Source organism: Triticum aestivum, chromosome 2D, assembly GCF_018294505.1.
Source record: "Triticum aestivum cultivar Chinese Spring chromosome 2D, IWGSC CS RefSeq v2.1, whole genome shotgun sequence".
NCBI lineage: Eukaryota > Viridiplantae > Streptophyta > Magnoliopsida > Poales > Poaceae > Triticum > Triticum aestivum.
This window is the reverse complement of record NC_057799.1, coordinates 519825421-519853216: the sequence shown is the minus strand read 5'-3', so window position 1 is coordinate 519853216 and position 27796 is coordinate 519825421. Positions and strand designations below refer to the sequence as shown.

The 27796-nt window shown below is 44.7% G+C and overlaps 1 pseudogene; it reads left to right on the top strand.

The window, feature by feature from the left end:
- The window catches only part of LOC123055883 (pumilio homolog 1-like), a 67841-nt pseudogene extending 40105 nt beyond the window's left edge, over positions 1 to 27736 (top strand).
- The last annotated feature ends 60 nt before the right edge of the window (positions 27737 to 27796 follow it).

Below are 27796 nucleotides of genomic sequence, written 5' to 3'. Positions count from 1 at the left end.
TTCGATCATCGGCAACAATGCGATCCAGGGTGAGGTTTTCCTCCCTGGACAGATCTTCGTATTCGGCGGCTTCGCACTGCGGGCCAACTCGCTTGGCCATCTGGAGCAGATCGAAAGCTACGCCCCTGGCCATCAAGTCAGGTTTGGAAGCTTGAACTATACTACCGACATCCGCGGAGACTTGATCTTCGACGGATTCGAGCCCATGTCAGGTGCGCCGCACAGTCACGACAGGCATGACTTAGCTCTGCCGACGGACAGTGTTCGGGAGATCCCACCTGCGCCGGATCCGGGTGGAGGGGCGCGCACGGGCGTCCTCAGACAGCCGTACTGTTGGATTATGAAGATACAAGATTGAAGACTTCGTCCCGTGTCCGGGTGGGACTCTCCTTGGCGTGGAAGGCAAGCTTGGCAATACGGATATGTAGATCTCCTCCCTTGTAACCAACTCTGTGTAACCCTAGCCCCCTCCGGTGCCTATATAAACCAGAGGGTTTAGTCCGTAGGACAACAACAATCATACCATAGGCTAGCTTCTAGGGTTTAGCCTGTACGATCCCGTGGTAGATCAACTCTTGTAATACTCATATCATCAAGATCAATCAAGCAGGAAGTAGGGTATTACCTCCATCGAGAGGGCCCAAACCTGGGTAAACATTGTGTCCCCCGCCTCCTATTACCATCCACCTTAGACGCACAGTTCGGGACCCCCTACCCGAGATCCACCGATTTTGACACCGACAGTCTTGAACGAACCTGCCATGCTAGCCGAGGTGATGACGTCGCACCAATCAATGATTTCCTCCACCGTGTCATCATTCAGATTGGGGCAAGAATAACGGGGTCGATTCTGGCTTGTTCCCTCCATGGAGAAGACGATCAAACAATGGCAGAAGGAAGGGTGAAGGCAAATGTAGGAGGGAGGAAGAGCTAGCGTGCGACAGTAGTTCCAAATCGAGAGGGAAAGGTGAAGAGTCGATGGACGATTGCCACGGTACATGAAGAGGCGCCTGGCGAGCGAACGGTTGCCACAGAGGTCACACACTGACGACAAGGGCCGAGTGAACCGCCTGTAATCCCATCGCACAACACACACGTCTTGTTAAGTTGAACCGTTTCTGTTCTCTTGTGTCAAAACAAACGGTTCATCCGAGTGAACCGCATGCCGTATATCCCACACACCTTGATCTGGCTGACCGTTTCTTTTGTGTTGCCTAATCACAAACAGTTCATCCGAGTGAACTGTATGCTGTATATCACACACACCTTCATCTAGCTGCCCATTTCTTTTGTGTTGCCTAATCACAAACAGTTCATCCGAGTGAACCGTATGATGTGTATCACACACGCCTTCATCTGTCTACCTATTTCTTTTGTTCCTCCTCATCGCAAACAGTTAATTGAACTGAACCGTATGCCCTTCATCGCACACGCAACTAAAACCTGAACCATATTTGATGCATCCGTCATCGCAAATGTTTTATACATTTCTGACGGTTTTCATACAGCACCGTTTGCGATTATGGCATCGCACACAGTTTCTCGAAGGGTCTCTGATTGTAGTGTCGCGTTAGCAGCATCCTGCAGTAGAGTATGTACCATACTCTTTAGGGAGTTCGGCCTCTGTCCATTCGGCGACGAAGTCGGCCAATACTTGGGATTTGATGGCTCAGTGCGGTTTGCATGTTATGTCGAATGGCAAGAGCTCAATGGCCCACTTGGCAATCCGGCCTGTAGCGCCGCGGTTGTTTATTATGTCATTGAGTGGTACCTCGGAAGCCACTGTGATCGAGCACTCTTGAAAGTAGTGCCATAGCTTCCAGGATGCCATGAAGACCGCGTATGCTATCTTTTCGTAATGAGGGCACCGGGATTTGCATGATGTGAGGACAGTGGATACATAGTATACCAGTTTCTGGAGTGAGAATTTGTATCCGTCGTCCTCTCGTTCAATGACGAGCACCGCACTCACCACCTGGTGTGTTGCAGAGATGTATAATAACATGGGTTCGCCGACGTTTGGCGCGGTCAGGATTGGGTTGCTTGCTAAAAGAGCTTTTATTTCTTCCACTCCGGCCGTTGCTGCGTCCGTCCAGTCAAAGTGGTCGGTGCGTCGGAGCAGGCGATATAGTGGCAATGCCTTTTCTCCTAACTTGGAGATAAAGCGGCTTAAAGCTGCCACGCACCCGGCTAGTTTCTGGACCTGTTTGAGGTCTATTGGTGTAGCCAAGGAGGGAAAAACAAGAGAACTTAATGTTTATTTGCTAATTAATAGCATTGCATGCAATGAACTAACCACTGCATGTCGTGTGTTTGGTAGTCTCGAGTCACTGAAAACATCCACGCCCACATCTCTTATTGGTTGATATGTCAAGAAAGAAGAAACGAGGTGGGTGTTAATGCACCGCGCCTAAGTGTTTTGGGATTATTTTGTTTTCGTAAAGTGACTTATACACCTAGACGGAGGGAGTACCTTGCTCATGCAAATATTAAATGCTTAGAGCCAACCTAATAGCCATTCTAAGAGCCAACCTATTATATGAGTATTTTTTATGATGACTCTAAGTGAGGTGGCATCTCCTTATAGCCAACAGCCGGCTACATTGGAGCACTCCGGCAAGGCCTAGAGGTTAATTTGAGAACAAGTACCTCGAGGTTGATTTGACAGACATGACTTATAAGTTGTCAGAGGTCATATGACCTTTTTTGGAAACATGTCGTAATGTAACGCCATATACCTTCTTTCAAGTCAATTAGCATGTGTTCAAAAAAAATTAAAAAGTAACACAATATACCTTCGATTAACATGTGTTTAAAAAAATGTCAAAAATTACAAAACAAAGATAACTTGGGAGTTCTGTTAGATGAGCTATCGGTAGGGAAGTTGGTCCTTGGTGATATAGGATGCCTCTTTGTATCATTTATGGCATACCTGGATGACCGCCTGGTGCCGCCCAATAGCCAATGCCACGTCCCCTGCGAATGAAGAAGCATCCCTCCCTCATCTAGCTAGTTCGCGCATTTTCCCCTGTTTTTTGCCGCCTGTCCACCTATAGAACTGCCTCGCACTGGCCAATTCCGCTCCAAACACATAGGGAGGCGGTTGAACCGAACAAGTATAACTTGTTTCTAGTGGGTACATTGACGTGGCATCGAAAGGGTGTGATAGCTGACTCTTGCAAAATAATTAACTACCACGTTGGTATACATGAGCATTGGGCCCACTTGTCATCGTGTTGGACGGAGGAAGGAACGCAAGACAAAATGGAGTGTGGAAGGGTGCGAATCGATTGGCTCACGTGTGATGACCACTGGAGCAATACACTCAGGTACTACGTTAAAAAATTAGTGCAAACATGGCCGGTTATACTGTGAGTAGGTGACCATGCGCTTGGCTCTTCGCCTCTTCCGAAAGTCGAACAATGATGATGGTACTATGGTAAATAGTGTACTACTAGTAAGCAAAGCTTCTCCTCGTTTGCGAGTAGACTGGACACATCAAAAGTAGTGCATTAGTCTCCAAAAAGGGTTGACCATGTCCATGGCTCCCATCCCGTGCTCCGTCATTCAGTGTGTGCTTCTCATCGTTCTGCGAGTTGACGGGACACATCAAAGTTAATACGTATTTAGTACTCTCTCCAAAAAGGGCCGACCATGTCCATGGCTACCGTCCCGTGCTCCGTCATTGAGTATGTGCACTATTCACGTGCCATCAAGGAGGAAAAATATTGCGTAGTACTAGGTGCCATCGTAGTGCACGACTCACTTACGCACTGCTTATCTCCATTTTCTTGCATGACATGTGCACCTTGATGATAGATGTCCCGCGTGTTGGCAAAAGGATGAACAAAGATCATGTCAAAAAAAAGAGTGGAAGAACATAGATTCCCGATAACCAAGAAGGAGCAAGGAACCTCGTGGTGGAGCGTCTGCACTCATAATATTTTCTATTATTTAGCGATAGAAAATCAACCAATCATCTCCACAGTAGACCGGAAGAGTACGAAACATGGCAGCCCAGTGTAGTTACATCATACTGTACATGGCCAACCCACGCTATCACCATATTTCTTGGCCTCCGTGCGACACCTAACTCTAGTAATCCACCAGCCCGTATCGCTTCTCGCTCCTCGTCTCTCTCAAAGTGCGGCGGGCAGGCATTTTTGCCACCTATTGAGGTCGGTTATCTCATCACATGTTAGCAACGTGCCAAGAGCATTCAAAAATAATTATTGTACTATATTGTTATGCCAAGAAGAGGAAGCGCTTTGACCGACGGACCAAACGAGACAGGCGTGTCGTGCCGTGAGTGGGTCCAGTTTCTCGTTTTGAACTTGTTTGGTGTAGTAGTAACACTTGGTTTTGACTATTGGTAAGATTTTATATACTCCCTCTGTCTAGAATAAGCATCTTAGATTGTGCACCGTGACCAAGGAAGAGGGGAAAACGAGAGAAATTAATATTTATTTGCTAATTAATAGCATTGCATGCAATGAACTAACCATTGCATGTCGTGTTTGGTAGTCTAACTCATTGAAAACATGCACGCCCCACATCTCTTATTGGTGGATATGTCAAGAAACAAGAAATGAGGTGGGAGTTAATGCACCGTGCCTAAGTATTTTGGGATTATTTGGTTTTCGTAAGGTGACTTATACACCTAGACGGAGGGAGTACGGCCTAATGTATTCTTTCAGGATGCCTTTGACTATTGATAAGATTTTATATAATTTTAAAATTATATCATTCGAAGATCCTTTCACGTTCTGTTTTCAAAAAGAAAAAAGATCCTTTCACGTACGAATTTGACAGTATGCTTTGAGCAACTTGCATGTCCTATACTGCTCCTGTTTGGATACTCTAACTTAGCTAGAGGTTAGACTAACTCATGACTAACACTGAACTAACTGTAGCCAAAGAGGTGTTTCGGTGACAGGGTTAGATTGACAATAAATGCACTTGATGGAGAGAGAAAAGTAATTTTTCAGTGGACCCAAGGAGGACACCACAATCCGATCATTTTGTGTAGCTCTACTAGAAGCGAGCTGACCATCCCTGTCTGCAAAGATATCCAGTCAGTGTGATTACAATAATAGTGGAACTAGATGATGAAACATAACACACACAAGTAGAAGTCGGTCACCTCTGCGATCTCTCTTTAGGACTAACTACTTGTTGGAGAAGATTAGGCACGGAGTTGGATGAGGAGGATAGCAAAACCAATATCCCTTTCTGCAGTCCCACAGAAATGTAAAAAACATTGCCCGTGTGACATTTTGGCGGAACTGCACAAAACACTCTTAAGAAAAAAAGTGATTTGTGTAGTTCACCAAAAGGTCGCAATAGCAATGAGGTGAAATGGATAGCCCTCTTTGCAAAAAACAGGTAGAAAGGAAACAATCACTGGCCAATAACACGAGTTGAAGACACATACGCCGACAAAAAAGAAGCATATTCCATGTAATAAGTTAAAGATAGCAGCATGGTGGTTTATCAAAAATGGTCTGAGGACGAGATTGCAAGATGGAAAGTACGCCGGCCGAGATACGTTTTAAGCAAACAACTAAAGAAGATCCACATGCAGCAACGTGGGAAGATGGGCAGTGGAGCAAGGCCGGAGGAAGCTGTATCTGAGGGTCGTCAGGATGTTACTAGGAGGGAACCAGCGGCCGGGATCTGCCCATACTGCGGTGGCAAGCAAGTGGCGAAGGCCCTACCGCGTTGGAGCTTGGTCAGAGAGAACGGCGGGTACCGCAGATCGGGACGTGCTGCCTCAACGCCGTCGAACGGAGAAACGATGCACATCCTCCCTTTCCGCCGGCGGACGGGATGCGGCCGGATCACTGACCAACGGTGAGAGAGAGAGGCCACAGCCGCCTTGGGTGAGATGGTGTGACGAGAGACAAACCCCGGCAGGCAGGCTCCGTTGTATATAGTGGAACGGATTTTTCCATTTTCCCCACGGCAATCATTTTATATTCTGTACTACTCCCTCTGTTCTGAATTAGTTGACTTGAATTTGTCTAGAATCTAGATACAGATGTATCTATACTTGGTTTATGTCTAGATACATTCATGTCTAGATAAATATGGGTCAAGTAATTTGGAACGGAAGGAGTACGTGCCATTGAGGAGGAATATATAACTTTATTTAATACTAATGCGTCAAGTCGAACTTTGTTCCGTCTAGGCGTGGTACCCGACCCTCCTTCGAGTAAATAACCGCTACACGCGTCAAATTATCAAGTGGGCTGCCTTTTCGTACAGAAACAAACTCCACCGTGTACCCGCGTGGGAGTGGCCAGGAACGAGACGTGAGTACGTGCGTCCTGCGTGCACCTCTTCTTTAGGTGCAGGTACGTAGTACGTGGGTGGGTGTGAGAGAGATGGTTTGTGCAAAACCGAGGCAATGTGTCGATGATATCTCAAACAAAAAAACGTAACATATGCAATGTGTGTGAAACAGAGTCATTGATATATCATATATAGAGGGAGCGATCCACAACAAGAGAGTGGAGGGATCATCGGCGTGAGATATCGATAGAATTGAAAACAGGGATGAAGTGTGTGGCTGCGCGATCAATAAAGAGTGCCATCAAATTTGTGTTTGCCCACGTCAAAGATATAGGGCGGCTGGCCTACTGGAATTTGAGAGGGCAGAGGTGCAGTTTTTCTCTGTGGCATGGATACCTACCTACAACGTTCGACTATCGGTGTGTGTGGGGGGGGACGGGGCGGATACCTAACTATAGAGAGGTAGATCGACTAGTATATGTGTGGAGAAGGAGAGAGACCTAGCTATGTATAGAGGGAGATTGATCGGCATCCATGGATATGTGTAGCAGAGGAATAAGGTTGGGAGAAAGACAAAGGTAGAGTGTCGAAGGGTTGGTGGTGGAGTGGCGTCTCACAAATGGTGGGAGAGGCCTGCTAGACAAACGGAGGGTACGAGTGCAATATCGATAAGAGAGGGCCAGGGATGTCTGTCAATGCACGTGCGTGTGAGAGACGGGTCGGGAGGTATGCAATGATGATGAGGGGGGACGATATGGTTGTGGTAAGCATACGTAACTACATAGGAAGATCAGCCGTCGTGTGTCCGAGAAAGGGAGAGACATAACAAGTGAGGTAAGTCTATCAGTGCGTGGGGAAAACAAATTATAGTCGACCTGGCTATATGTAGGGAGATCGGTACGTATACATGCATGCATGCGTTGGAAGCAAATAAGGTCCAGAGAGACAGACAGGGGGAGAGGGTGCGGCTAGGAGGTGGTGCGAGAGGACTACCATGTCGAGGGGGTAGGAGTGTACGAGTATGAGATCGATGAAAAGAGGGGCGGGAGTGTGCACCTGCGTAGAACCGTATTGGACATAGGGGGGCATGGATGGTGAGAAGAGAAGAGGGGAAGTATGTGTTTGTGGTAGGCACACCTGGCTAGAGAGGCATATCGATCGATGTGTGCCATAAAGAAGGAGCTGGGGGCTACACACACCATGGGTGAACGACCTAAAGTGAAAAGACGAATTTGCGCGATGGAGCTAGAGAATGCTGAGGGAGGGTGAGAGGGATGTGGGCGTGTGCATGCACAAGAGAAAGTTTGCGCTAGCTACAAAGATAAGAGGATTGTGTGGGTGTAAAAGAGGAATAGAGATCATAATTCATTATAAAAAGCGAATTCTGATATTTGAAGAATTTATCATAGTGTTTTTAACCGACGCATGTGTGAATATATATAACGGTGATACACATGGTGTGGTTATGAACATGTTATACTACATATAATGTATTTTATCTCTACTCCTATAAAAACAGAGTTTTTGATGATGGTGTGCCTGCCATCTTGCAATATAGGCCGTCCGATTTATATCTGACGGATAGGAAGGAAACTATGGCAATTTTGAAAAAAGATACCCACACCCCTCTCCATATTTGCAAATAAGGCATCCCCTTGATCATGTTGATGTTCCGTGGAACGCATGGGCATCTTGCTAGTACTACATATAATATATAGAACATTGATTATAATTTGGGCTAATGTGTGGCTTTTGCAGCTCATGGCTTAATACTTGTCATAATGTAGGGGGCGGGGCACTATACCTTGTGTGATAAACATGGTGTACGTATGGAACATGGTTAGATTATGAATATATATAGTTAGTACATCAAATGTACTATTATTTGGAATCAACATCAAGTGTATTCATAAAAATGAATTCGAGTTCATATAGTAGACATATTTCATATCTATCTCTATAGTAATCATGTGGTGTGTTGTTAATGTAATACACGAATGATGGTTGAACTTGGCAACAATCATGATTGTAGATTCTTATTGAAATAGAGAAACGAATTCAAATTCAGTTCGAATTGTAGCGGTAGTATAAACATTTGGAATGCACTAAAATGTTGGTATGAGTAGGTTACATGCATTATACAGCCAGCGAAAAAATTTAATTGGACATAACATGGATTCATACTCCCTCCTTCCATCTATATAGGGCCTAATGCGTTTTTTAAGACCACCATTGACTATTGACAAGATTAATAGTACATGACATGCAGAATGTGAAAATTATATCATTGAAAGCTCCTTTCACACACGAATTTAACGGTGTGCTTTGTGTAAGTTGCATGTCATATATTATTGCTCTAATATTTGGTCAAAGTTAGCCTCGAAAAACGCATTAGGCCCTATATAGATGGAAGGAGGGAGTAGCTTCGAATAACATTTGTATAGTAAAACGGGACAAGACTCTCTCTTTGTGTGGTGTGAATAGTTTTTTTTGTTTTTTTTCGTTGAGGGAAGTGCGAATTGATTTGGTACGTCCAAGTAGAATATTACACGTTAGGCTTGTCCCTAAAATTCAACCTGCGCCTTGTTATATCCCGAAAATTCAGATATCGTGCTCCCAAAACTGGCGCCTTCACAACCCGCGCCTTGCTATCCCGAAATTACAACGCGCGCGAAAACTCCCTCCAGCTGCCAAATCCCGACACGCGAAATCCCCCTTCTAACCCTGAGCCGAAAGGGCCGCTAGTTCAAATCGGTGGGGGTACTTTTGTAACACACCCTACATTTTGGACAAGCGCGTCCCTAAGTCATGGTTCCCCCCTCCCATCGCCTCTTTTCGCCATTCGAAATCTGGCCGCCATAACCTCTCCGCTCCAGCCGCGAAACCCCACCCTCCTCCGTTCGCCACCTCACCGCTGCCCAGTCGGAGCCTCTTCCCCGACGACGTCGTCCACCGCAACAGCTCGACATCCCTCATCCACCTCCCCGGATGAGGATCCTCGTCCATCTCGTCGTCCCGCCGGTTCAACCGCCCCATCCTCCACCTCCAAGGAGCTGCTCCGTCGATCGCCTCGTCTATCGCGGCTGCTCCATCCCCACAACGCCGCCTTAACCTGCTCCACCGGAACCGTAGCATCCTCACTGACTCCTCGGACGAAGCCGAGGCCTACTCGACGCCACCAAAGAGGTTGTACACTCATCGCATCGCACCTTCTCCTTAACTCCACCTCCCGGCGCCGACGGTGCTCCATCCCGCACCCCCATGGAGCGGCTACATCGAAGCTGGCGCCGCGGGCGACATCTCCACGGTGGCTCTCCCCCAGTGCGAGGCCCCTTCAACGGCGGCGGCCATACCAGCCGGATCTGCTGCTGCTGCTCCGGCTCCCGCTCGCTCGCTCGCCTAGCTGCTGCTGCTCCGGCTCTCGCTCGCTCGCGCTGCTCCTGCTGCTCTCCCCCTCGCTCGTGCTGCTGCTCTGCTCAGATTTAGCTACACTTCAGTCGATTGAATCGACTTTTGGGTCAGTCGATTTTCAGGGGGTGGGGGGTCTCGCCGGAGTTAAGCAAGAACCACCCGCAGGAGGGAGGGGGCTCACCGGAGAGGTACCCCACTATCTATCTTAGGGTTCTGGGTGCGGTGCTGCTCGCCGATGGTGGAGGTGCGGTGGTGAGGCGGTGTCTTGGGGATCGCCGGTGAAAAAGCTTGGCGCGGGGGGGGGGGCTAGAGGGCTGGCCGGGGCGGCGGCGGACCGGCGGTGGGGAGTTGTTTCGAGGCGGAGAGGCGGCGGAGGACCGGCGATGGGGAGTTGTTTCGGGGCGGTGAGGCAACGCGGGATTCGGCCGGTGGTGGCTGGCGGCTCAGGGGGGTGCAGGTAGAAGATGAACTGCAGGCCCTCCCTAAACTATCTCATGTGAAGTGCCTCTCTGCTACCATTGTGTTCAGTTTCGACAGTAGCATTCAGATTCCTCAGTAAATTTCAGTTTCGACAGTTAAGTTCAGAGTCAACAGTTTTTACATCATCTGTTGTAGTCAGGTGGTTTTTGGTGATGTAAATTTTACATCTATCAGTTTTTGGTAATGCATTTTACATCATCTATTGGAGATGCTATTAGAATCCCACTTGAGATTAACGATGTATGTCTTGTGCTGCTTCAGCCTTGACGTCTTACGGCTCACCGGAGCTGCTCCAACGACGGAACGATCCATCATAACAGAGCAGTGCCCTGAACGCCATCTACAGATTCCTCAGATCTTACTCCACACCTCCGACAGCCACCTCTGCCTCAACTTCTTCAGCGACCAACCCAATGATGGTGAGGTTGACACGACTACGGCAAAGAGGTTGTACACTTGTCGCATCACTTATTACTCTACATTCATGTCAATCCATTAGGGCTATTTTGGTTCAACGGAAAAACATAGCAATAGGAATTTTTCCTATGGCACTCTACTATTCAATTATTCATGCATTTTGTTGAAAGGAATGGAGCAAAACATCCACCTGGACCTACTTTTCAAAATCCAATGCATGAAAACAAGACCAAGTGCATTAGTGGCAGAATAACATTCTAACTGTACATGCTTTCATATGGTTTCACTTTATTTTGGCCATGTTTCTTTGCATTCCTCTGCTCCTCCAATTCCTATGAACCAAACACCCAAGTTGACAGAAATCCTGTGTTCACAAATGCTCTGTTTCCCATGTGCATTCCTATCCTATTCCGGTGTTTTTCCTCCTAACCCTGCGTTTTTAGAATCATGCAAGCCAAATGAGCCCTTACAAAATTACTTCAGTTACAGGTAGGTGTCAAAGAAAACTTTGTGTGGTTTGTCCTACTCCTGCCGTGATGTTGTCCGCCTCACCTGAGCTGCTCCATCGACAGAAGCGTCCACCAAACCAAACATCACGACTCTTGACCGTCTTTCGCCGCCTCAGATCTCCTTCCCTGCCACCGGCACCCACCGCAACGGCATCACCATCATCGACTCAGCAGATGAACCTGAGGAGTACACGGGTCCACAAGAGAGGTCACACTCTTTTGTTTCTGCTTATGTTATGCATTGCTTAATATTACCTGCTACTTTATAGTCCTGTTCACCTCTTAGACTCCAAGTCAGGTCCAAATTGATGTTCAAACTTGATTTATAAATTAGTTGTGGGCACATATCGAGGCAACAATGAATAGTATCTCTGTCTAATATCTGGTTTACCTAGGGTATGCCTATGTTGTTCATCTTGGGTGGGAAACAAATAGTAAAGCAATCGTCATCTGTTTTTTTACTAAATTAAAGCAATCATCAGCCTGCTATCATTATTTTTGGATCCATCCACTGGTTGTTACCATTACTCTAGATTTCTACATGCTCTCCTTACATAATCTCACTATATTTTTTTGTATGCATGTAAGATATTGTACACAGTCATGTTGAACATGTAGAGAAAAAGAGAAGAGTTTTGCGCGGCAATACAATGTCATGCAGACATCGCTCCATGGTGGGTTCAATGGCAAACTCTCCCCCCTCCACATCGTAATCCAGAGGAAGATATCTGTTCTGAGGCGGATTCAGACGCAACTGACCACTCCTATTTACCCCCCAAGGTGTTTGCTCTAACTTGGCATGATGATGTTAGTCATATCATGCATATGTTGCCTTGTAGTGCCTACTTTTGACATCATATATGTCATCTGCTTAGTTTAGACATGTTATGTAATGCCACCTGTTTAGTTTCAATATCATATATGGGAATTATGCTGTCTCATGTCTTTTAGCCAGCCATAATATATGTCAAATGTGCAATGCCATCCTGTTTAACCAGGCATCATATATTTGAATGATATCTAGCCCATCCTTTTCTTCATTAAATTTCCATTTGTCGACAATGTTTGTACATTAAACTACTCTTCCTGTGAATCAGCCATTTGAGTGGGTGATGGAAAAATCTGGAGTGAAAATAAGGCCTTCAGAGCAGACAGTGCTACCTGTGGAAGCAGATCTCTTTCTGGGTCCTGATAGCTCCTCGGAGATGGATTCAGAGACAGATGACCAGTCCTATTCCCCCACCGAGGTGTATGCTCTAACTTGGCACGGTTCTACTGCTCATATCATGCATATGGTGTCTTGCATTGCCACTAGTAGAAAACAGGGCTTTGCTTGGGGCCTGGCAAGCCCATTAGTCCTGGTTCTGTCACGAACCGGGACCGATGGGGGCATACGTCCCGGTTCGTGCGCCCACGGGGCCGGTCGGGCCTCGGGAGGCATTTTTCCCGGTTCGTGTGGACCCATTTGTCCCGGTTCTAGGCATGAACCGGGACCAATGGCCCTCGCTCCTAGCCCACAGCCATTGGTCCCGGTTCGTTCCTAGAACCGGGACAGAAGGGGGGCCTTTAGTCCTGGTTCTAGTCAAGAACCTGGACCAATGAGTTGCCTATATATACCCCTCGCCCGCGAGCAGAGCACTCCACAGTGCTCTGTTTTTTCTGGCCGGCGAGGGGAGAGCTTTGTGGTACTCTAGCTCACCTCCTATGCACATGAGGTGTTCGATGAAATTCCCGAGCCACACTAGTTAAACTTTCTCCTCTCGAAGCTCGACCTCCAAGCTCCATTTTCCTCGAGATTTGTCTAGGTTTGGCGGTCCGTCACGTCCCGTCCCCGTCTTCAACGCCGTCGATCGCCCGCACCGATCTCGTTGCCGGCACCACCGTGGTGAGCCTCTTGTTCTTATCTTCTTCTGAAAGAAAAATATTCTTACTTTAGATAGATACTTGTCTAATTTTCTTACTTTTATTATTGCTTGTTATTATATAGTGCGATGGTTTTGGTATCCGCCCCCTTCGGCCCTCGTCCTGGCTATGATTCGGATGTGGTATATATTATCTTCTATAACTATTTGGTTCATTTATTGTTTATGACAATTATGCCCATCAAGTTGACATAGATTTTATTTATCTAGGAGGTAGTTGAACCGGAAATTCCAACCGACTCTATTGTCAAGAGGTTAAATTTAGTTGAAGAAGAAAACAATTATTTGAAGGAAAAAATAAAAAAATTGAGGAGGAGAAGATGATATTGGAGTTGCATGTTGCGGATGTCGTTGATGATCACAAGATCAAGATGGACGCAATGCGGTTGAAGATTAGAAAGATTAGAAAATATGCCATTCATACCGAGGCTTGGTATCATTATGTTGTTGGATCAATTGTTACCTTGGTTGTGATTACGATCGCATTTGTTGTTGCATTGAAAGGTTTTACATAGTTTCAATGTATGGTTTAATTAGATGCTCTGGAGAGCTATATGTTGTTCAATGAGAACTATGTATGTACTTTGGTTTTAATGTGATGATGAACTTCTATTAATTTGGTCACTTATCTATCCATGTGAATCTGTAATGGTTTTTGACACACATAATTATATGTAATGCACGCAGATGAACCGGCAATGGATGTACGGTGACAAACACACCTCCGAGTACATTAAGGGCGTGCATAAATTTCTCGAAGTGGCAGAGGCAAACAAGCAGAATGGTTTTATGTGTTGTCCATGCCCTATATGTGGGAATACGAAGTCTTACTCTGACCGGAAAATCCTTCACACCCAACTTCTTTATAAGGGTTTCATGCCACACTATAATGTTTGGACCAGGCACGGAGAAATAGGGGTTATGATGGAAGACAGCGAAGAAGAAGAGGACGATGACAACTATGTGCCCCCGGAATACGGTGATGCTACAATGGGGGAAGCTGCTGAAGATCAAGAGGAACCAGACGATATTGTCCCCGATGATGATCTCCGTCGGGTTATTGTTGATGCAAGGACACAGTGCGAAAGTGAAAAGGAGAAGCTGAAGTTCGATCGCATGTTAGCTGATCACAAAAAAGGGCTGTACCCCAATTGCGAAGATGGCAACACAAAGCTCGGTACCGTACTAGAATTTCTGCAGTGGAAGACAGAGAATGCTATGCCTGACAAAGGATTTGAGAAGCTACTGAAAATATTGAAGAAGAAGCTTCCAAAGGATAACGAATTGCCCAGCAGTACGTACGCAGCAAAGAAGGTCGTATGCCCTCTAGGATTGGAGGTGCAGAAGATACATGCATGCCCTAATGACTGCATCCTCTACCGCGGTCCGTACGAGGATTTGAACACATGCTCGGTATGCGGTGCATTGCGGTATGAGATCAGACGAGATGAACCTGGTGATGTTGACGGCGAGCCCCACGGGAAGAGGGTTCCTGCGAAGGTGATGTGGTATGCTCCTATAATACCATGGTTGAAACGACTATTCGGAAACAAAGAGCATGCCAAGTTGATGCGATGGCACAGTGAGGACGTAAGAAAGACGGGAAATTGAGAGCACCCGCTGACGGGTCGCAGTGGAGAAAATCGAGAGAAAGTAACGGGCTAAGTTTATAGGTGGCCCAAGGAACGTATGGTTTGGTTTAAGCGCGGATGGCATTAATCCTTTCGGGGAGCAGAGCAGCAATCACATCACCTGGACCGTGACTCTATGTATGTACAAGCTTCCTCCTTGGATGTGCATGAAGCGGAAGTTCATTATGATGCGAGTTCTCATCCAAGGCCCTAAGCAACCCGGCAACGACATTGATGTGTACCTAAGGCCATTAGTTGAAGAACTTTTACAGTTGTGGAATGGAAACGGTGTACGTGTGTCGGATGAACACAGACAGGAGGAATTTGACCTGCATGCGTTGCTGTTTGTGACCATCAACGATTGGCCTGCTCTTAGTAACCTTTCAGGACAGACAAACAAGGGATACCACGCATGCACGCACTATTTAGCTGACACCGAAAGTATATACCTGGACAAATGCAGGAAGAATGTGCCATCGTCGATTTCTTTCGACCAACCATCAATGTCAAAAGAAAGGCAAGCATTTCAAAGGCGAGGCAGATCACTGGAAGAAGCCCGCCATGCGTACCGGTGATCACGTACTTGCTATGGTCAATGATTTACACGTAATCTTTGGAAAGGGTCCCGGCGGACTATCTGTTCCGAATGACGCTGAGGGACGCGCACCCATGTGGAAGAAGAAATCTATATTTTGGGACCTACCCTACTGGAAAGACCTAGAGGTCCGCTCTTCAATCGATGTGATGCACGTGACGAAAAACTTATGCGTGAACCTGCTAGGCTTCTTGGGCGTGTATGGGAAGACAAAAGATACACCGGAGGCACGGGAGGACCTGCAACGTTTGCACGAAAAAGATGGCATGCCTCCAAAGCAGTATGAAGGTCCTGCCAGCTAAGCTCTTACCAAAGAAGAGAAGGAAATCTTCTTTGAATGCCTGCTCAGTATGAAGGTCCCATCTGGCTTCTCGTCGAATATAAAGGGAATAATAAATATGCCAGAGAAAAAGTTCCAGAACCTAAAGTCTGATGACTGCCACGTGATTATGACGCAACTGCTTCCGGTTGCATTGAGGGGGCTTCTACCGGAAAACGTCCGATCAGCCATTGTGCAGCTATGTGCATTCCTCAATGCAATCTCTTAGAAGGTGATCGATCCAGAAATCATACCAAGGTTAAGGAGTGATGTGGCGCAATGTCTTGTCAGTTTCGAGCTGGTGTTCCCACCATCCTTCTTCAATATCATGATGCACGTCCTAGTTCATCTAGTCGACGAGATTGTCATTCTGGGCCCCGTATTTCTACACAATATGTTCCCCTTTGAGAGGTTCATGGGAGTCCTAAAGAAATATGTCTGTAACCGCGCTAGGCCAGAAGGAAGCACCTCCATGGGCCATCAAACAGAGGATGTCATTGGATTTTGTGTTGACTTCATTCTTGGCCTTAATAAGATTGGTCTCCCTAAATCGCAGTATGAGGGGAGACTGAATGGAAAAGGCACACTTGGAGGGGACTCAATAATATGCAGGGACGGGCATTCTTGGTCTCAAGCACACTACACAGTTCTACATAACTCTGCCTTGGTGACCCCGTATGTCGATGAGCACAAGAACAGGCTGCGCTCCAAACACCCGGAGCAGTGTGACGACTGGATTACATGTGAACACATCAGGACTTTTGGCATTTGTTGGAAACACGTCTCAGAGGTGACAACACTATTTGTGATGGGCTGTACTCATTGTCCAGGGGACCATCTTCGACTGTATTGACTTACAAAGGATACGAGACAAATGGGAATACATTTTAAACGATCGCCCAAGATCAGAAGAGTAGCAACCAAAACAGCGGTATCCGCTTTGATGCAGTAACCAAGAGGGGAAAGGACACATATTATGGTTACATAGTGGACATATGGGAACTTGACTACGGACATGATTTTAAGGTCCCTTTGTTTAAGTGCAAATGGGTCAATCTGTCAGGAGGCGGGGTACAGGTAGACCCACAGTACGGAATGACAACAGGGGATCTGAACAATCTTGGGTACAAAGACGAACCATTCGTCCTAGCCAATGATGTGGCACAGGTTTTGTATGTGAAGGACATGTCTACCAAACCGAGAAAAAGAAAAGATAAGGAAGCGAACACATCATACGATGAGCCAAAGCGCCACATAGTTCTTTCAGGAAAAAGAGACATCGGGGAGTGGAGGGCAAGACAGACATGTCCAAAGATTATGAAAAGTTTCATGAAATTCCTCCCTTCAAAGTCAAGGCTGACCCAAGCACCCTGTTAAACGATGAAGATTATCCATGGTTACGGCGCAATAAGCAAAGGATAGAAGCGAAGAAAAAGTGAAGACTTTCTCTCCACGACTATTATGATGATGCCTTTGATCTAGAATATCCATGATACTTCGAAAGAGATTGTCTGTTTTGTAGTGCTGTAACGCTCTCAACTACTGCTGTAACCCTCTCAACTTTTTAGCACATGCTATTTGGGTGAAATGATGATACCATGCCAAATTTCAACCTTTTCAGAGTTCATTTGTAGTGCTTTTTCAATTTCAGGGTCATTTAGCTCAAAAAAATCAGTAAATGCATGAAAAATAACAAATGAAGTCAGAAAGGGTTGAAAATTGATGGTGTGGCTTTGAAAGAGATTGTTCATTTTGTACATGAAGTGCATCCAGTTTTTCTCGTAACCCTCTCAACTTTTTAGCACATGCTATGTGGGTGAAATGATGATACCATGCCAACTTTCATCCTCTTCAGAGTTCATCTGAAGTGCTTTTCAATTTCAGGGTCATTTGGCTCAAATAATGAACTAATATAAAAAAGAATGATCTGGAAAACTTTTATGAAACTCTAATAGAAAAAAGAATGAAGTAGAAAACTTTAATGAAACTCTAATAGCAAAAGGAATCAACTAAAAAGCTTTTATAAACCTCTAGTGTTATTGAAACTAAAATTATATAAAATTTATGCAACTAAAATTATCAAAGTATTTTCTTTTCAAAACATTATAAGCAAAAAGAATTTTCATAAAATAAATAAAAAAGCAAAAAAAGAAAATAAAATAAATAAGTAGAAACAAAATAAAATAAATAAGTAGAAACAAAGTAAACTTTAATAAATAAGTACAAACAAAATAAAATAAAATAAACCTTAATAAAATAAAATAAGAAAACTTTAATAAAATAAATAAAAATAGCAACGGTAAAAAAGAAAACAAAAAACTGAGAAAAAAATAAAAAAATGCAACCTACTGGGCCACCACGGCCTGAATACGACTAGGAACCCAGCTAGTTGGGCCAGGATTCAGGCCCACAGAAGGCCCAGCAGGCCCACAGGCATAGCAGTGTGAGATTAGGACCAAAGGTCTGCAATTCAAAGGAGTTCGAGAGAGATGGCAGGGGGTGCTTATAAACAGGTGCGGCAGCTCCTCAGCTAGTGAGGTGGGACTAAACATCCCACCGCAGCACGACTTTGGCAGGCACAGGCCTTTGGTCCCGGTTGGTGGCACCAACCGGGACCAATGCCACCTTTAGTCCCGGTTGGTGCCACCAACCGGGACCAAAGGTCTCTGTTGGTGGCACCAACCGGGACTAAAGGGGGGCATTGGTCCCGGTTAGTGCCACGAACCGGGACCAATGCTTCATGTATATATAGCAAACACTTAGAACATTTCAGTTTTCATCTAGCAGTTGCCACCGACGACGCGCATGCGCGGACCTCCTCGACGCCGCCAGGCTGCCGGACACCGTCATCGTCGCCCCGCCCCGGAGCCCACGCCGACGTTGTCCGCCGCCCACGCCGTCACCGGAGCCCGTGCCCCTGCCCCTGCCCCCGCGCGCCCCCGCACGCCGTACGTCACCCTTGCCCCTGCCCCCGCACGCCGTCGCCGTCGCCCGTGTCGCCGTCGCTCGCCCCCGCCGATGCCTTAGCCGCCCCCGCCGTCGCCCTCGCCGGCCGGCCCCGCTATGAGCCGCCGCCGCCCCGGCTCTCTTTTTTTCATTTTTTTTAATATATGTATTTTTTCCATTTATATATACTAGTAATTTGTATAGATTATTATGTATAGTCACGCAGTACTAAATTATTAAATTATAGAGTAACAATTTTCTATATGAAGAATGCATTAGGCAAAACCTTTACTTTTTGACTAAATTTTCTATTTGAACATTTCTTTAAAAAAACCAAGCAATACTACTTTATTTGAACATTCTCTGATTTAGGTTAGTGCATTAGATGTTAGGTTAGTGTGCATTTTAGATTAGTTGAATTAGATGTTTTTTAGTAAGTGTTTAATAGAATTAGTTAGAAAAATAATAGAACTAGTTAAACTAGTTTATTTTTAGTAAGTACTACTTTATTTTATTTATAGTAAGTGCTTAGTAGTTGAACTAGTTGATTTAATAAAACTACTCTATTTTACTATAGAAGTAGTTTATTTTTAGTAAGTACTACTTTATTTTATTTATAGTAAGTGCTTAGTAGTTGAACTAGTTGATTTAATAAAACTACTTTATTTTACTATAGAAGTAGTTTATTTTTAGTAAGAAAATTAGTAGAACTAGTTTATTTTTTAGTTAAAGAAATTATTCCCATATCGACGTCGATGATGCCTATCCCGCATCCTCGTCGTCGACTCGGCGGAGGAGGCCTGCTTGATCAGAGGGACCATGTTCGGGACTGGGCTCCGCCGGGCTGGTATTGGGAGGTGCTACCTTCCGGGGGTGTAGCTTGGTGAGGAGCCAGCCCATTGTTGACCCGAACCTTGTTTGGTGGTGGTCGCGTGGGCCAGTGACGGTGCCGAGTCTTCCGGACACCGCGGAGGTGGTACGTCAGCGAGGAGGACGAGCACATCCGTCGCTACATGGTTGCGTTGGAGGGCAGGTTCGAAAAATACCTGGCAGGTTCTTCAGGGATCTCACTAGAGCTATGATCCCGTGATGGTTCCTTCTCTTTGGGTGTCCACCACCCGCGCCGATACCCATCGGGCGCTACGGTTCTAGCTGTATTAGCGATGCTATATGTATGATACTATTCGAGGTGTATTAGTGATAATATTCGACGATGTACGAACGCAAGAGATGGTGTAGTTTTGCTTATTGAATGCATGCTAATTTGAATACTAATTTATTTTACGATTTGGTTTTGCTTAAAAATGCTCAAATTGGAAAACTACTCCTACTTTGAATGCTAAAATTGGAGAGCTGCAAGGCATATGCATTTGATTAGTTGATGGCTTATAGGGGTTTTGATTTTGCAGAAATCTAGGAGCCCCCTCCATCATCCCCGCCGTCGTCCCCGTCACCGTCCTCGTCGACCAGCCAAATCTCCATGTCAATATGAGTCCTATAAGATATTTTGAAATGTTTTTTCTCATATTTTCAACCACTGAAATGTAATGGCCATCAAGTTTGAATGCTCATATGGTGTAGATAAAAACATGTATATTTCGGGTTGACTTTAAGTCTGTCGAGTCTCCACCATATATGAGAGGACGAACAATCCCGACTGTTGTCGTGGGGGTAGCTTCTCCTTCATTCCCGTGTGCTAGACAATTTGGTGTAATGCACTCGGGAACGAAAGGAGGAGCTACCATCACCAACGATCGCAAATGTCAGAGAGGAATCAGTGAGGGAGAGTCTCCACCATATATGAGAGGACGAATAATCCCGACTGTTGTCGTGGGGGTAGCTTCTCCTTCGTTCCCGTGTGCTAGACAATTTGTTGTAATGCACTCGGGAACGAAAGGAGGAGCTACCATCACCGACGGTTGAATATATACACCACGTGAGCTGGGAGTTTTAAAGAAAAGACTCGACAGACTGATAGTCAACCCATGATGAATAATAATGTTCTAATTTAGTTTTTGTAGTACATATATTTAATTGTACAAGTTTAATCTTTGAATTATGAACATAGGAAATGTCGTACTCAGACGACGAAAGTCTTCCGGGGGAGTGCTCCTGGTGCAACGATGACCGAGGTCTGTGCGACAGGTGCCCTCACCTGGATGAAGATCGGCGCTTCAGCATTAAGCTTCAAGAGACCTTCGATGTTGAAATGGTACGCAACAACGACAAGTGTTTTTTTCGTAATTAAGCATGACTTCAACTATTTCAACGTGTAATTTTCATCTTTTACAATTCGACTAGCTTATCCCATGCCATGCAAGACGCTATGTCTTGGAGAGGATGGGTTTTGAAGACCATGAAAGTTTCGAAACAAAGAAAATTCACCTAAGGACCCATCATGGTATGGATTTTGAAGTAAATCTGTACAATTCTCAGAGCGTAACCCATTTTGGTTGCCCAAATTGGGAAGCATTTTGCAAGATGTATGGTTTTTATGAGGATATGCTTGTCACCATGGATCTTGGTGATCCTGACATCGAGCAAGACAATATGGACATTTGGGTCCTTGTTGATACGCTTCCAATTCTACCGCCATGTGAGTTTCTCAAACATAGTTATTAGCTAATTTATATTGTTTATTTCAAAATAGTTGACAGCTTATTTCCATTAATAGCTTATTTTCATTCTTCAAACAATGTGCGGAAGATGGTAGACAAAACCCACTACACCGATGGCTCCGAATTAACTTATCAGGAGAAAAAATCATCTGATCGCATTTTGTACTGACCTTGAGAATTACAATACCTATTATGATACTCCACCAAATTATGGTCAATACGTGCCACTAGTGCACGTGTTGAACCACGGTAACTTCTATGGAGATACCCTGGTAAGATTTTTTACTATTACGACATCCATGCATCTTTTGCATACTTCTAAAACTAGTACATCATTGCTAACTACGAAGTTATTACTATGTTTTTCAATAGAAAATCCCGATGGGTTGTGTGCCTCATTTAATGTATCTAAATGGTCGCCTTGATGTTTTGAACATACAGCCAAGTCATCCTACGAATCTCACGTGTCCATACCGGATTTCTAAAACAGGTGAACACATGCTAATCAAAGAATGGAAAAAATGTATGGACAGTCGTAAGGAGGTTCTTGGAAGCAAAAGAAAGCGAAGTGCAAGAATTGGAGACAGGATGATCTCCATTCTCCATAATGGAGAGTCAGGGCCTATATTGTTTTATGATATTTTACCTTAAAGAGGGTATTTAGGTCCTACCTAATACTGATGATCATGTGCTAAGAACAATTAAGTTGGGTTGGTTCGATGACTATGAGGATGATGATCGTATGACTTGTTATTAATAACGAGTAGAAGTCGTATGATGATGATTAGTAGGACTTGTTATTATGATGATGCATGATGCGAGCATGAAGAGTTATTATATATCAGTGGGTGAAATGAACATGGATTGGATTGAGGTGAAGGCAACATGTGGTGCATGTCGAAAGTAGTACTAATCCAAACTTGATCAAGTTAGGATTAGTATTGCTTTCGACATGCACCACATGTTGCCTTCACTTCAATCTAAGCCATGTTTAGGCATAGCAATAGCGTTGGTAAACCAAGCACGGAGATAAGAGAGGACACTTCTCTCTATTAGCTAGTTAACACCCTAAATTAACCCCCCAAAACCCCCTAAACCCACCCCCTTTCAAAAAAAACAAAAACCTCAGCTCCTGCCAGCTGCTGACGCGTGGATTCCTTTTGGTCCCTGTTGGTGCTACCAACCGGACCAAAGGCCCTCCCGCCTGGGCTCGCCGCAGCGGCCACGTGGAGGCCCATCTGTCCCGGTTGGTGTAAGAACCGGGACTAAAGGTATGGGGCTTTAGTACCGACCCTTTAGTCCCGGTTCCGCAACCGGGACAAATGGGCCTTACGAACCAGGACAAATGGCCCTTTTTCTACTAGTGTGCATAGTTTAGACATCATATACACAATATTTAACACCATGTTCTTAGTTCAGACATCATATATGCGAATGCCCTCCGCTTAGCATATAAATCACATATGTGAATTAAATCATGCGATCCTGGTTACTTAGATAACATGTATGTGAATTATGTCATGTGATCCTGTTTAGTTAGTCATCATATCTTTGAATTATGTTATGCTATGCTATCCAGTTTAGATAGACATCATATATGTGAAATTATGTCATGCTATCCGTTTTAGTTAAACAATATACATGTCAACTATTTAATGCCCTCTTTTTTCCACACTATCTATTGCATCTGTCTCTCATACAATGTCTGTACATTCAACTTATCAGCCATTTGAATTGGAGCGGGTGATGGCAGTATCTAGCGGAGTAAAAACACGGTCTTCAAATAAAATAGTGCTACCTCTTGGTGGAGATAGCACCCCATTTGTACATGCACGAGAACCAGCCCTACCACACATAACCCAGACTCTCGCAGATTTTACACCTACTGCGATGGACAGAGAACCAGCTTCACCCAATCTAACCCCAACCCCAGCAGATAGTAATCCAGTTCCTGTTGACACAGCACCATCTCCACCACAGAGCTCCCAAACAAGAGCAGTTAGTAAGGCAGCTCCAGTGCCCAAAGCGCCAGTACTACCACGGCGAACCCCAACTCCACCAGTTAGTACACCTATTCCTGTGGAGGAAGCACAACCAGCCATTCATAGTTTAGCATCTATCACATTTGATGTTGTTAAATCCTATGTGCGTATCTTCCCATCATGGAAATATTATACTGAAGATGAAGGAAAATGCCAGTTGCAGGTGTTTGTCCAGGAGTTATGTGTAAGTAATGTTATTCATGGCAATTACTTTGCTTTGTCCCATACATTCTACCTCCATGATGGTTATAATACAGCAAATTTTCCCATTTTTCTCTATAGGGAAGGACCGATTTGGAAACTCAGGATGAGGTAACCTGTGCCAATACCTCTGCTATCTTCAAGAATGCTTGGTGGCAGTATCGGAATTACCTGAAGAAAACATACTTCACTGGCAAAGAAACTCATCAAATTCCCTTACGTTCTCCTGAGACACATTTACTGGACGATGATTAGGAACGCCTTGTTCTTTACTGGTCCCGAACCAAGAATGTGGTAAGGTCTATGAGCTCATTTTATTTTAAGTACTATATGCTTGCGTCTTACTGTACTCTGTTCATGTAGAACAAGTGCTTAAACCTGAAGAACAAATGTTCTCACTTAAGATTCCATTGCTATCGCGCATACTGCTTTACTCTTGTATCACTGTATTTACTCATACAAACTTATTTTTAAATTGAACGATCCAATGGAAACTCCAATGGCACAGCAGGTATGTTTACGCATGTTTCTTTAACAGGTTTGCTCTTATAAATAACTCTATTGATTTCAATTTCAATTGTGTATATAGTTGACTTCTCATATCATGCACATTACTAGCACCATAATAGGGCCAATAGTGTTGTTGTACATGTAGACCCGTGGTACCCATCTGAAATCTTGTTGTGCAGTTTAGTTTCCCACGCTTCGTATTCTTTCAATGCTGCTTTCTCTTGAACTGATATGATTTGAACCGTGTCTCTATTTTGATTTGGCAAGACAATGCAGTGACCATAGGACATAGATATATGTTTGTTTGATGCTTTTATAATGTACTACTTGGCAATAGAAGACTTGGTAGTTTAATCTTGTCCACCTTACTAATGAACTGGTTCACCGAAATGAGCTTCATATACTAGTACATGCTAAACATGTTATGTGTCTGCTTGTTTCTTCTTTTAGAATGCTGACAGAATATTGGGGAGAGTGCCTTATTAAGCAATGATAAAGGAAGTAATGCAGATAAGGTTCAGGATCGTGAGACATCCTTGTTGGTCTCCAACAAATTTGATAAAACAGCTAAGGAAAACTATCTTGAAGATAGTGAGGCAACCCCAAAGTCCTGTCATGGTTTACTGTTCGAGTTACTGGCCACTACCGCTTGCACAAGCTATTCAAACTCACTGTCTGAATCAGTTTGGTTTCTTGAATCTCAACTACAAGCTGAAAGACATCGATCAGCTGTGCTGCGACAAGAAGCGGAAGGACTGCGGAAGTCCCTGGAGCATTCAGATGCATACTTTCTGGTGCAACAGCAAGCGTTGGAGGATTTTAGCGCCAAACAGGACAAAGCTAATAAGCTTGCTAAGCTTATTGCCAGCATGGTGGATACCCAGGATAACATTTCTTGAGCTCTTCTGAAGTTGTTTCAGTTATGGACTTGTTTTGCTGCCGCGCTTATTTGCACTGGTGGCCAATTTTGACGGCTAGTGTATGTAATATGCTGCTTTGTTCCCTATATTTGCACGGGTGGCGAACTTTGATGCCCGGTGGATGTAATATGTGTAATAGCTGTAATAGGCTAGCGTTAGTTGCTTGCTTATTTATTTCCTTATTGTCTTGTTTAGTTGTTTGCTTATAGTCACTGCAGTTCTTTTTTCGCGTTTTTCTAGTGGCCACAATAACCTATTTTTGGTAACTAGGCCACAATAATCATGGCAACACACTGACTGTTGTAACCATGGGCCTCCTGCGGACCGTAGGATCCGTGGGCCTTCTACGGGCCGTAGGATCTATGGGCCTTCTACGGGTCGTAGGATCCATGGACTTTCTATGGGCCGTATGATCCATGGGCCTTCTACGGGCCGTAGGATCCATTGGTCTTCTACGGGCCGTAGGATCCATGGGCCTTCTACGGGGCGTATAATAATTTTTCCAAACATGGGTTGTACTATTCATGGACCATAACGGGCCGTTAATAGGCCGTATTTGATAACGATATGAAAAGCCCAACGGGTTAACGGGCCACAAATGGGCCGAATGTAACCACGGGCTGTATTTGGCCCACAAATGGAACAGGCCAGTAACGGACCGTATCTAACCGAATTCTAGAAATGAGCCCAAGAATAAATGGGCCCTTAGAAGGCCAAAAGTTAACACGGGCTGGAAACGGCCGACGGAATAATGGGCCGTTAATGGGTATAAAGCGATACACTGTTCATTATGGGCCAGTTTCATCTCGAGCCTTTAATGGGCCGAGAGTTACAAAGGGCCTCATATGGGCCGAAAGACATCATGGGCCATACATGGGCCGGAAGTTACAACGGGCTGGAATCATATTGGACGGCCTAGATGAAGCTACTGGGCTTAATTCCGATAGGCCGTAACGGGCCGGTAGTTAGCGGGCCGTAAATGGGCTATATACGAACATGCCATTAACAGGCTTTCCGTGGGCCAGGCCGTTACCTTTTGACCAAATCAAACGGGCGGCCTTTTCACGGGAATGGGCCTCTATTGGGCCATGCCATGTGTCGACGTATCATAGTCGCCTCCTGTCCAATGAGTGGATGACATCTGTCCCAACGGTGAGCCAACACGTGTTTCCTCTGGCCAATGAGAATTTTACACGTGGAAAATACCCATTGGTCCGGGCTGTTAACGGGTTATCGGATCCAAAACTAGACCCGATAGCTTAACGGCGACCTATTATGGTGGATGCCACGTGTCGGTCACCCTTGATGAAAGCACTTCTATGACGCGCGATTTATCGTCATGGAAGTGGACACTTCAGTGATGATAATTTTGGTAATGTCATGGAACACTTGTACGACAGCACAGGTATGACTATCTTGATTCTGTCATAAAATTGTCATGGATGTACATGCATGACAGAAAACGTGACCTACTGTGACAAACATGTATCATCACGGAAGTGTCTTTTTTTTGTAGTGTATATATATCTTTTCTAACATCTCATGACGGAAGGAATTAAGGTGTGTTTGTAGATTGCAAAACTGCACTTTTATATTTGGAAGGCCTCTGCTTTGTAATGTCAGGTAAGATAGAATATGTAATTTAGTCAAACCATTCACTCATTTATTGTCTTGTTAATATGTTCATTATCTTAGATTACTTCTGTTATAAATATAATATAATGTCAAATGCATAAATAGTTTAAGCTGATTATGTTTCATTATGTTTTAAGTTTTTACCTTGGTATGCCATATTATTTCATTGCGAGCCTGGTCATTGATGGTGTCGCTTTCTTCAGGCTTTTGAAATAAGCGACATTGATCAACAAATATAGATGGCCAAGGAGCTTGTTAGGAACTTATTCAAATGTGTTTGTGATCAACATGCAAACCATGTCGTTCAGAACTGTATGGAGTGTGTGCAACCACATTATATCCAATTCATCTATAGACGGTTATGTGGCAAGGCCAAGATGTTATCCACCCATCCTTACGGATGCCATGTGGTTCAGGTTGTTAGTTTAGGCATTACACTTTTTACCGCTTCCTATCTTTCGACGTTTGTTTGTACCATGTTCACTGATTATTCCTCCCGTCCTCGTGATCTTCTTAGAAAATGCTGGAGTTCTGCAAGGATCCCCAAATTATGGACAGGTTTATCACAGAGATTCTCGATTGTGTAAAGGAGTTGTTTGTAGACCCATATGGAAACTATGTTGTGCAGGTAAAGTGTGTACTGGTTTGTAATTGATGAAATATTGTCGCAGCTAAACAAACAATTCACATGTGTGTTCTATCGACATGTTGTAGTACATTGTGGAGCATGGAGGACCTCATCATCGACAAATTATTATGTTGAGATTTGCTGGAAGTATAGTACAGATGAGCCACCAGAAGCACTCTTCCAAAGTAATTGAGAAGTGCCTAATGTATGCCAGCTACCACGATTGCAAGCTTGTCATAAATGAGATCCTTTTTGCAGGCGGTGGTCAAACAGCAGATCATCTCATGGTATGTGGCTCTTGAGATCTTACCGTTGTTACTCGACATCCCTAGAGAGATATAGTACATGACTAATCTTGCGTGGTTGCCTGGTCATACAGGGCATGATAATCCACCAGTATTCAAACTGCATGGTGTGGCAGATGATTGACGTGGTGAATGATCGGCAGTTCAACGTCATCGTGGATGTGCTGAGGTGCAACAGGGACACTTTGGTCATGTACGCCCATGGGAGGCAGGTCATCGCGCAGGTCGAGCGGCTCCTCAATGGCATGGCACCATCCCCCAACTCCTTTGGGTCCCAGTTCCTCTCGTGTGTTTTTAATTGCTTTTACAATGGTTTGCTTTCTATGTCTCTCTTTTTCTTCCTGGAGCATTAGTGATAGGCATAAATTGAATTAACGTGAACTCAGTTGCTTTCATTTTTCCCATTAGGGTGA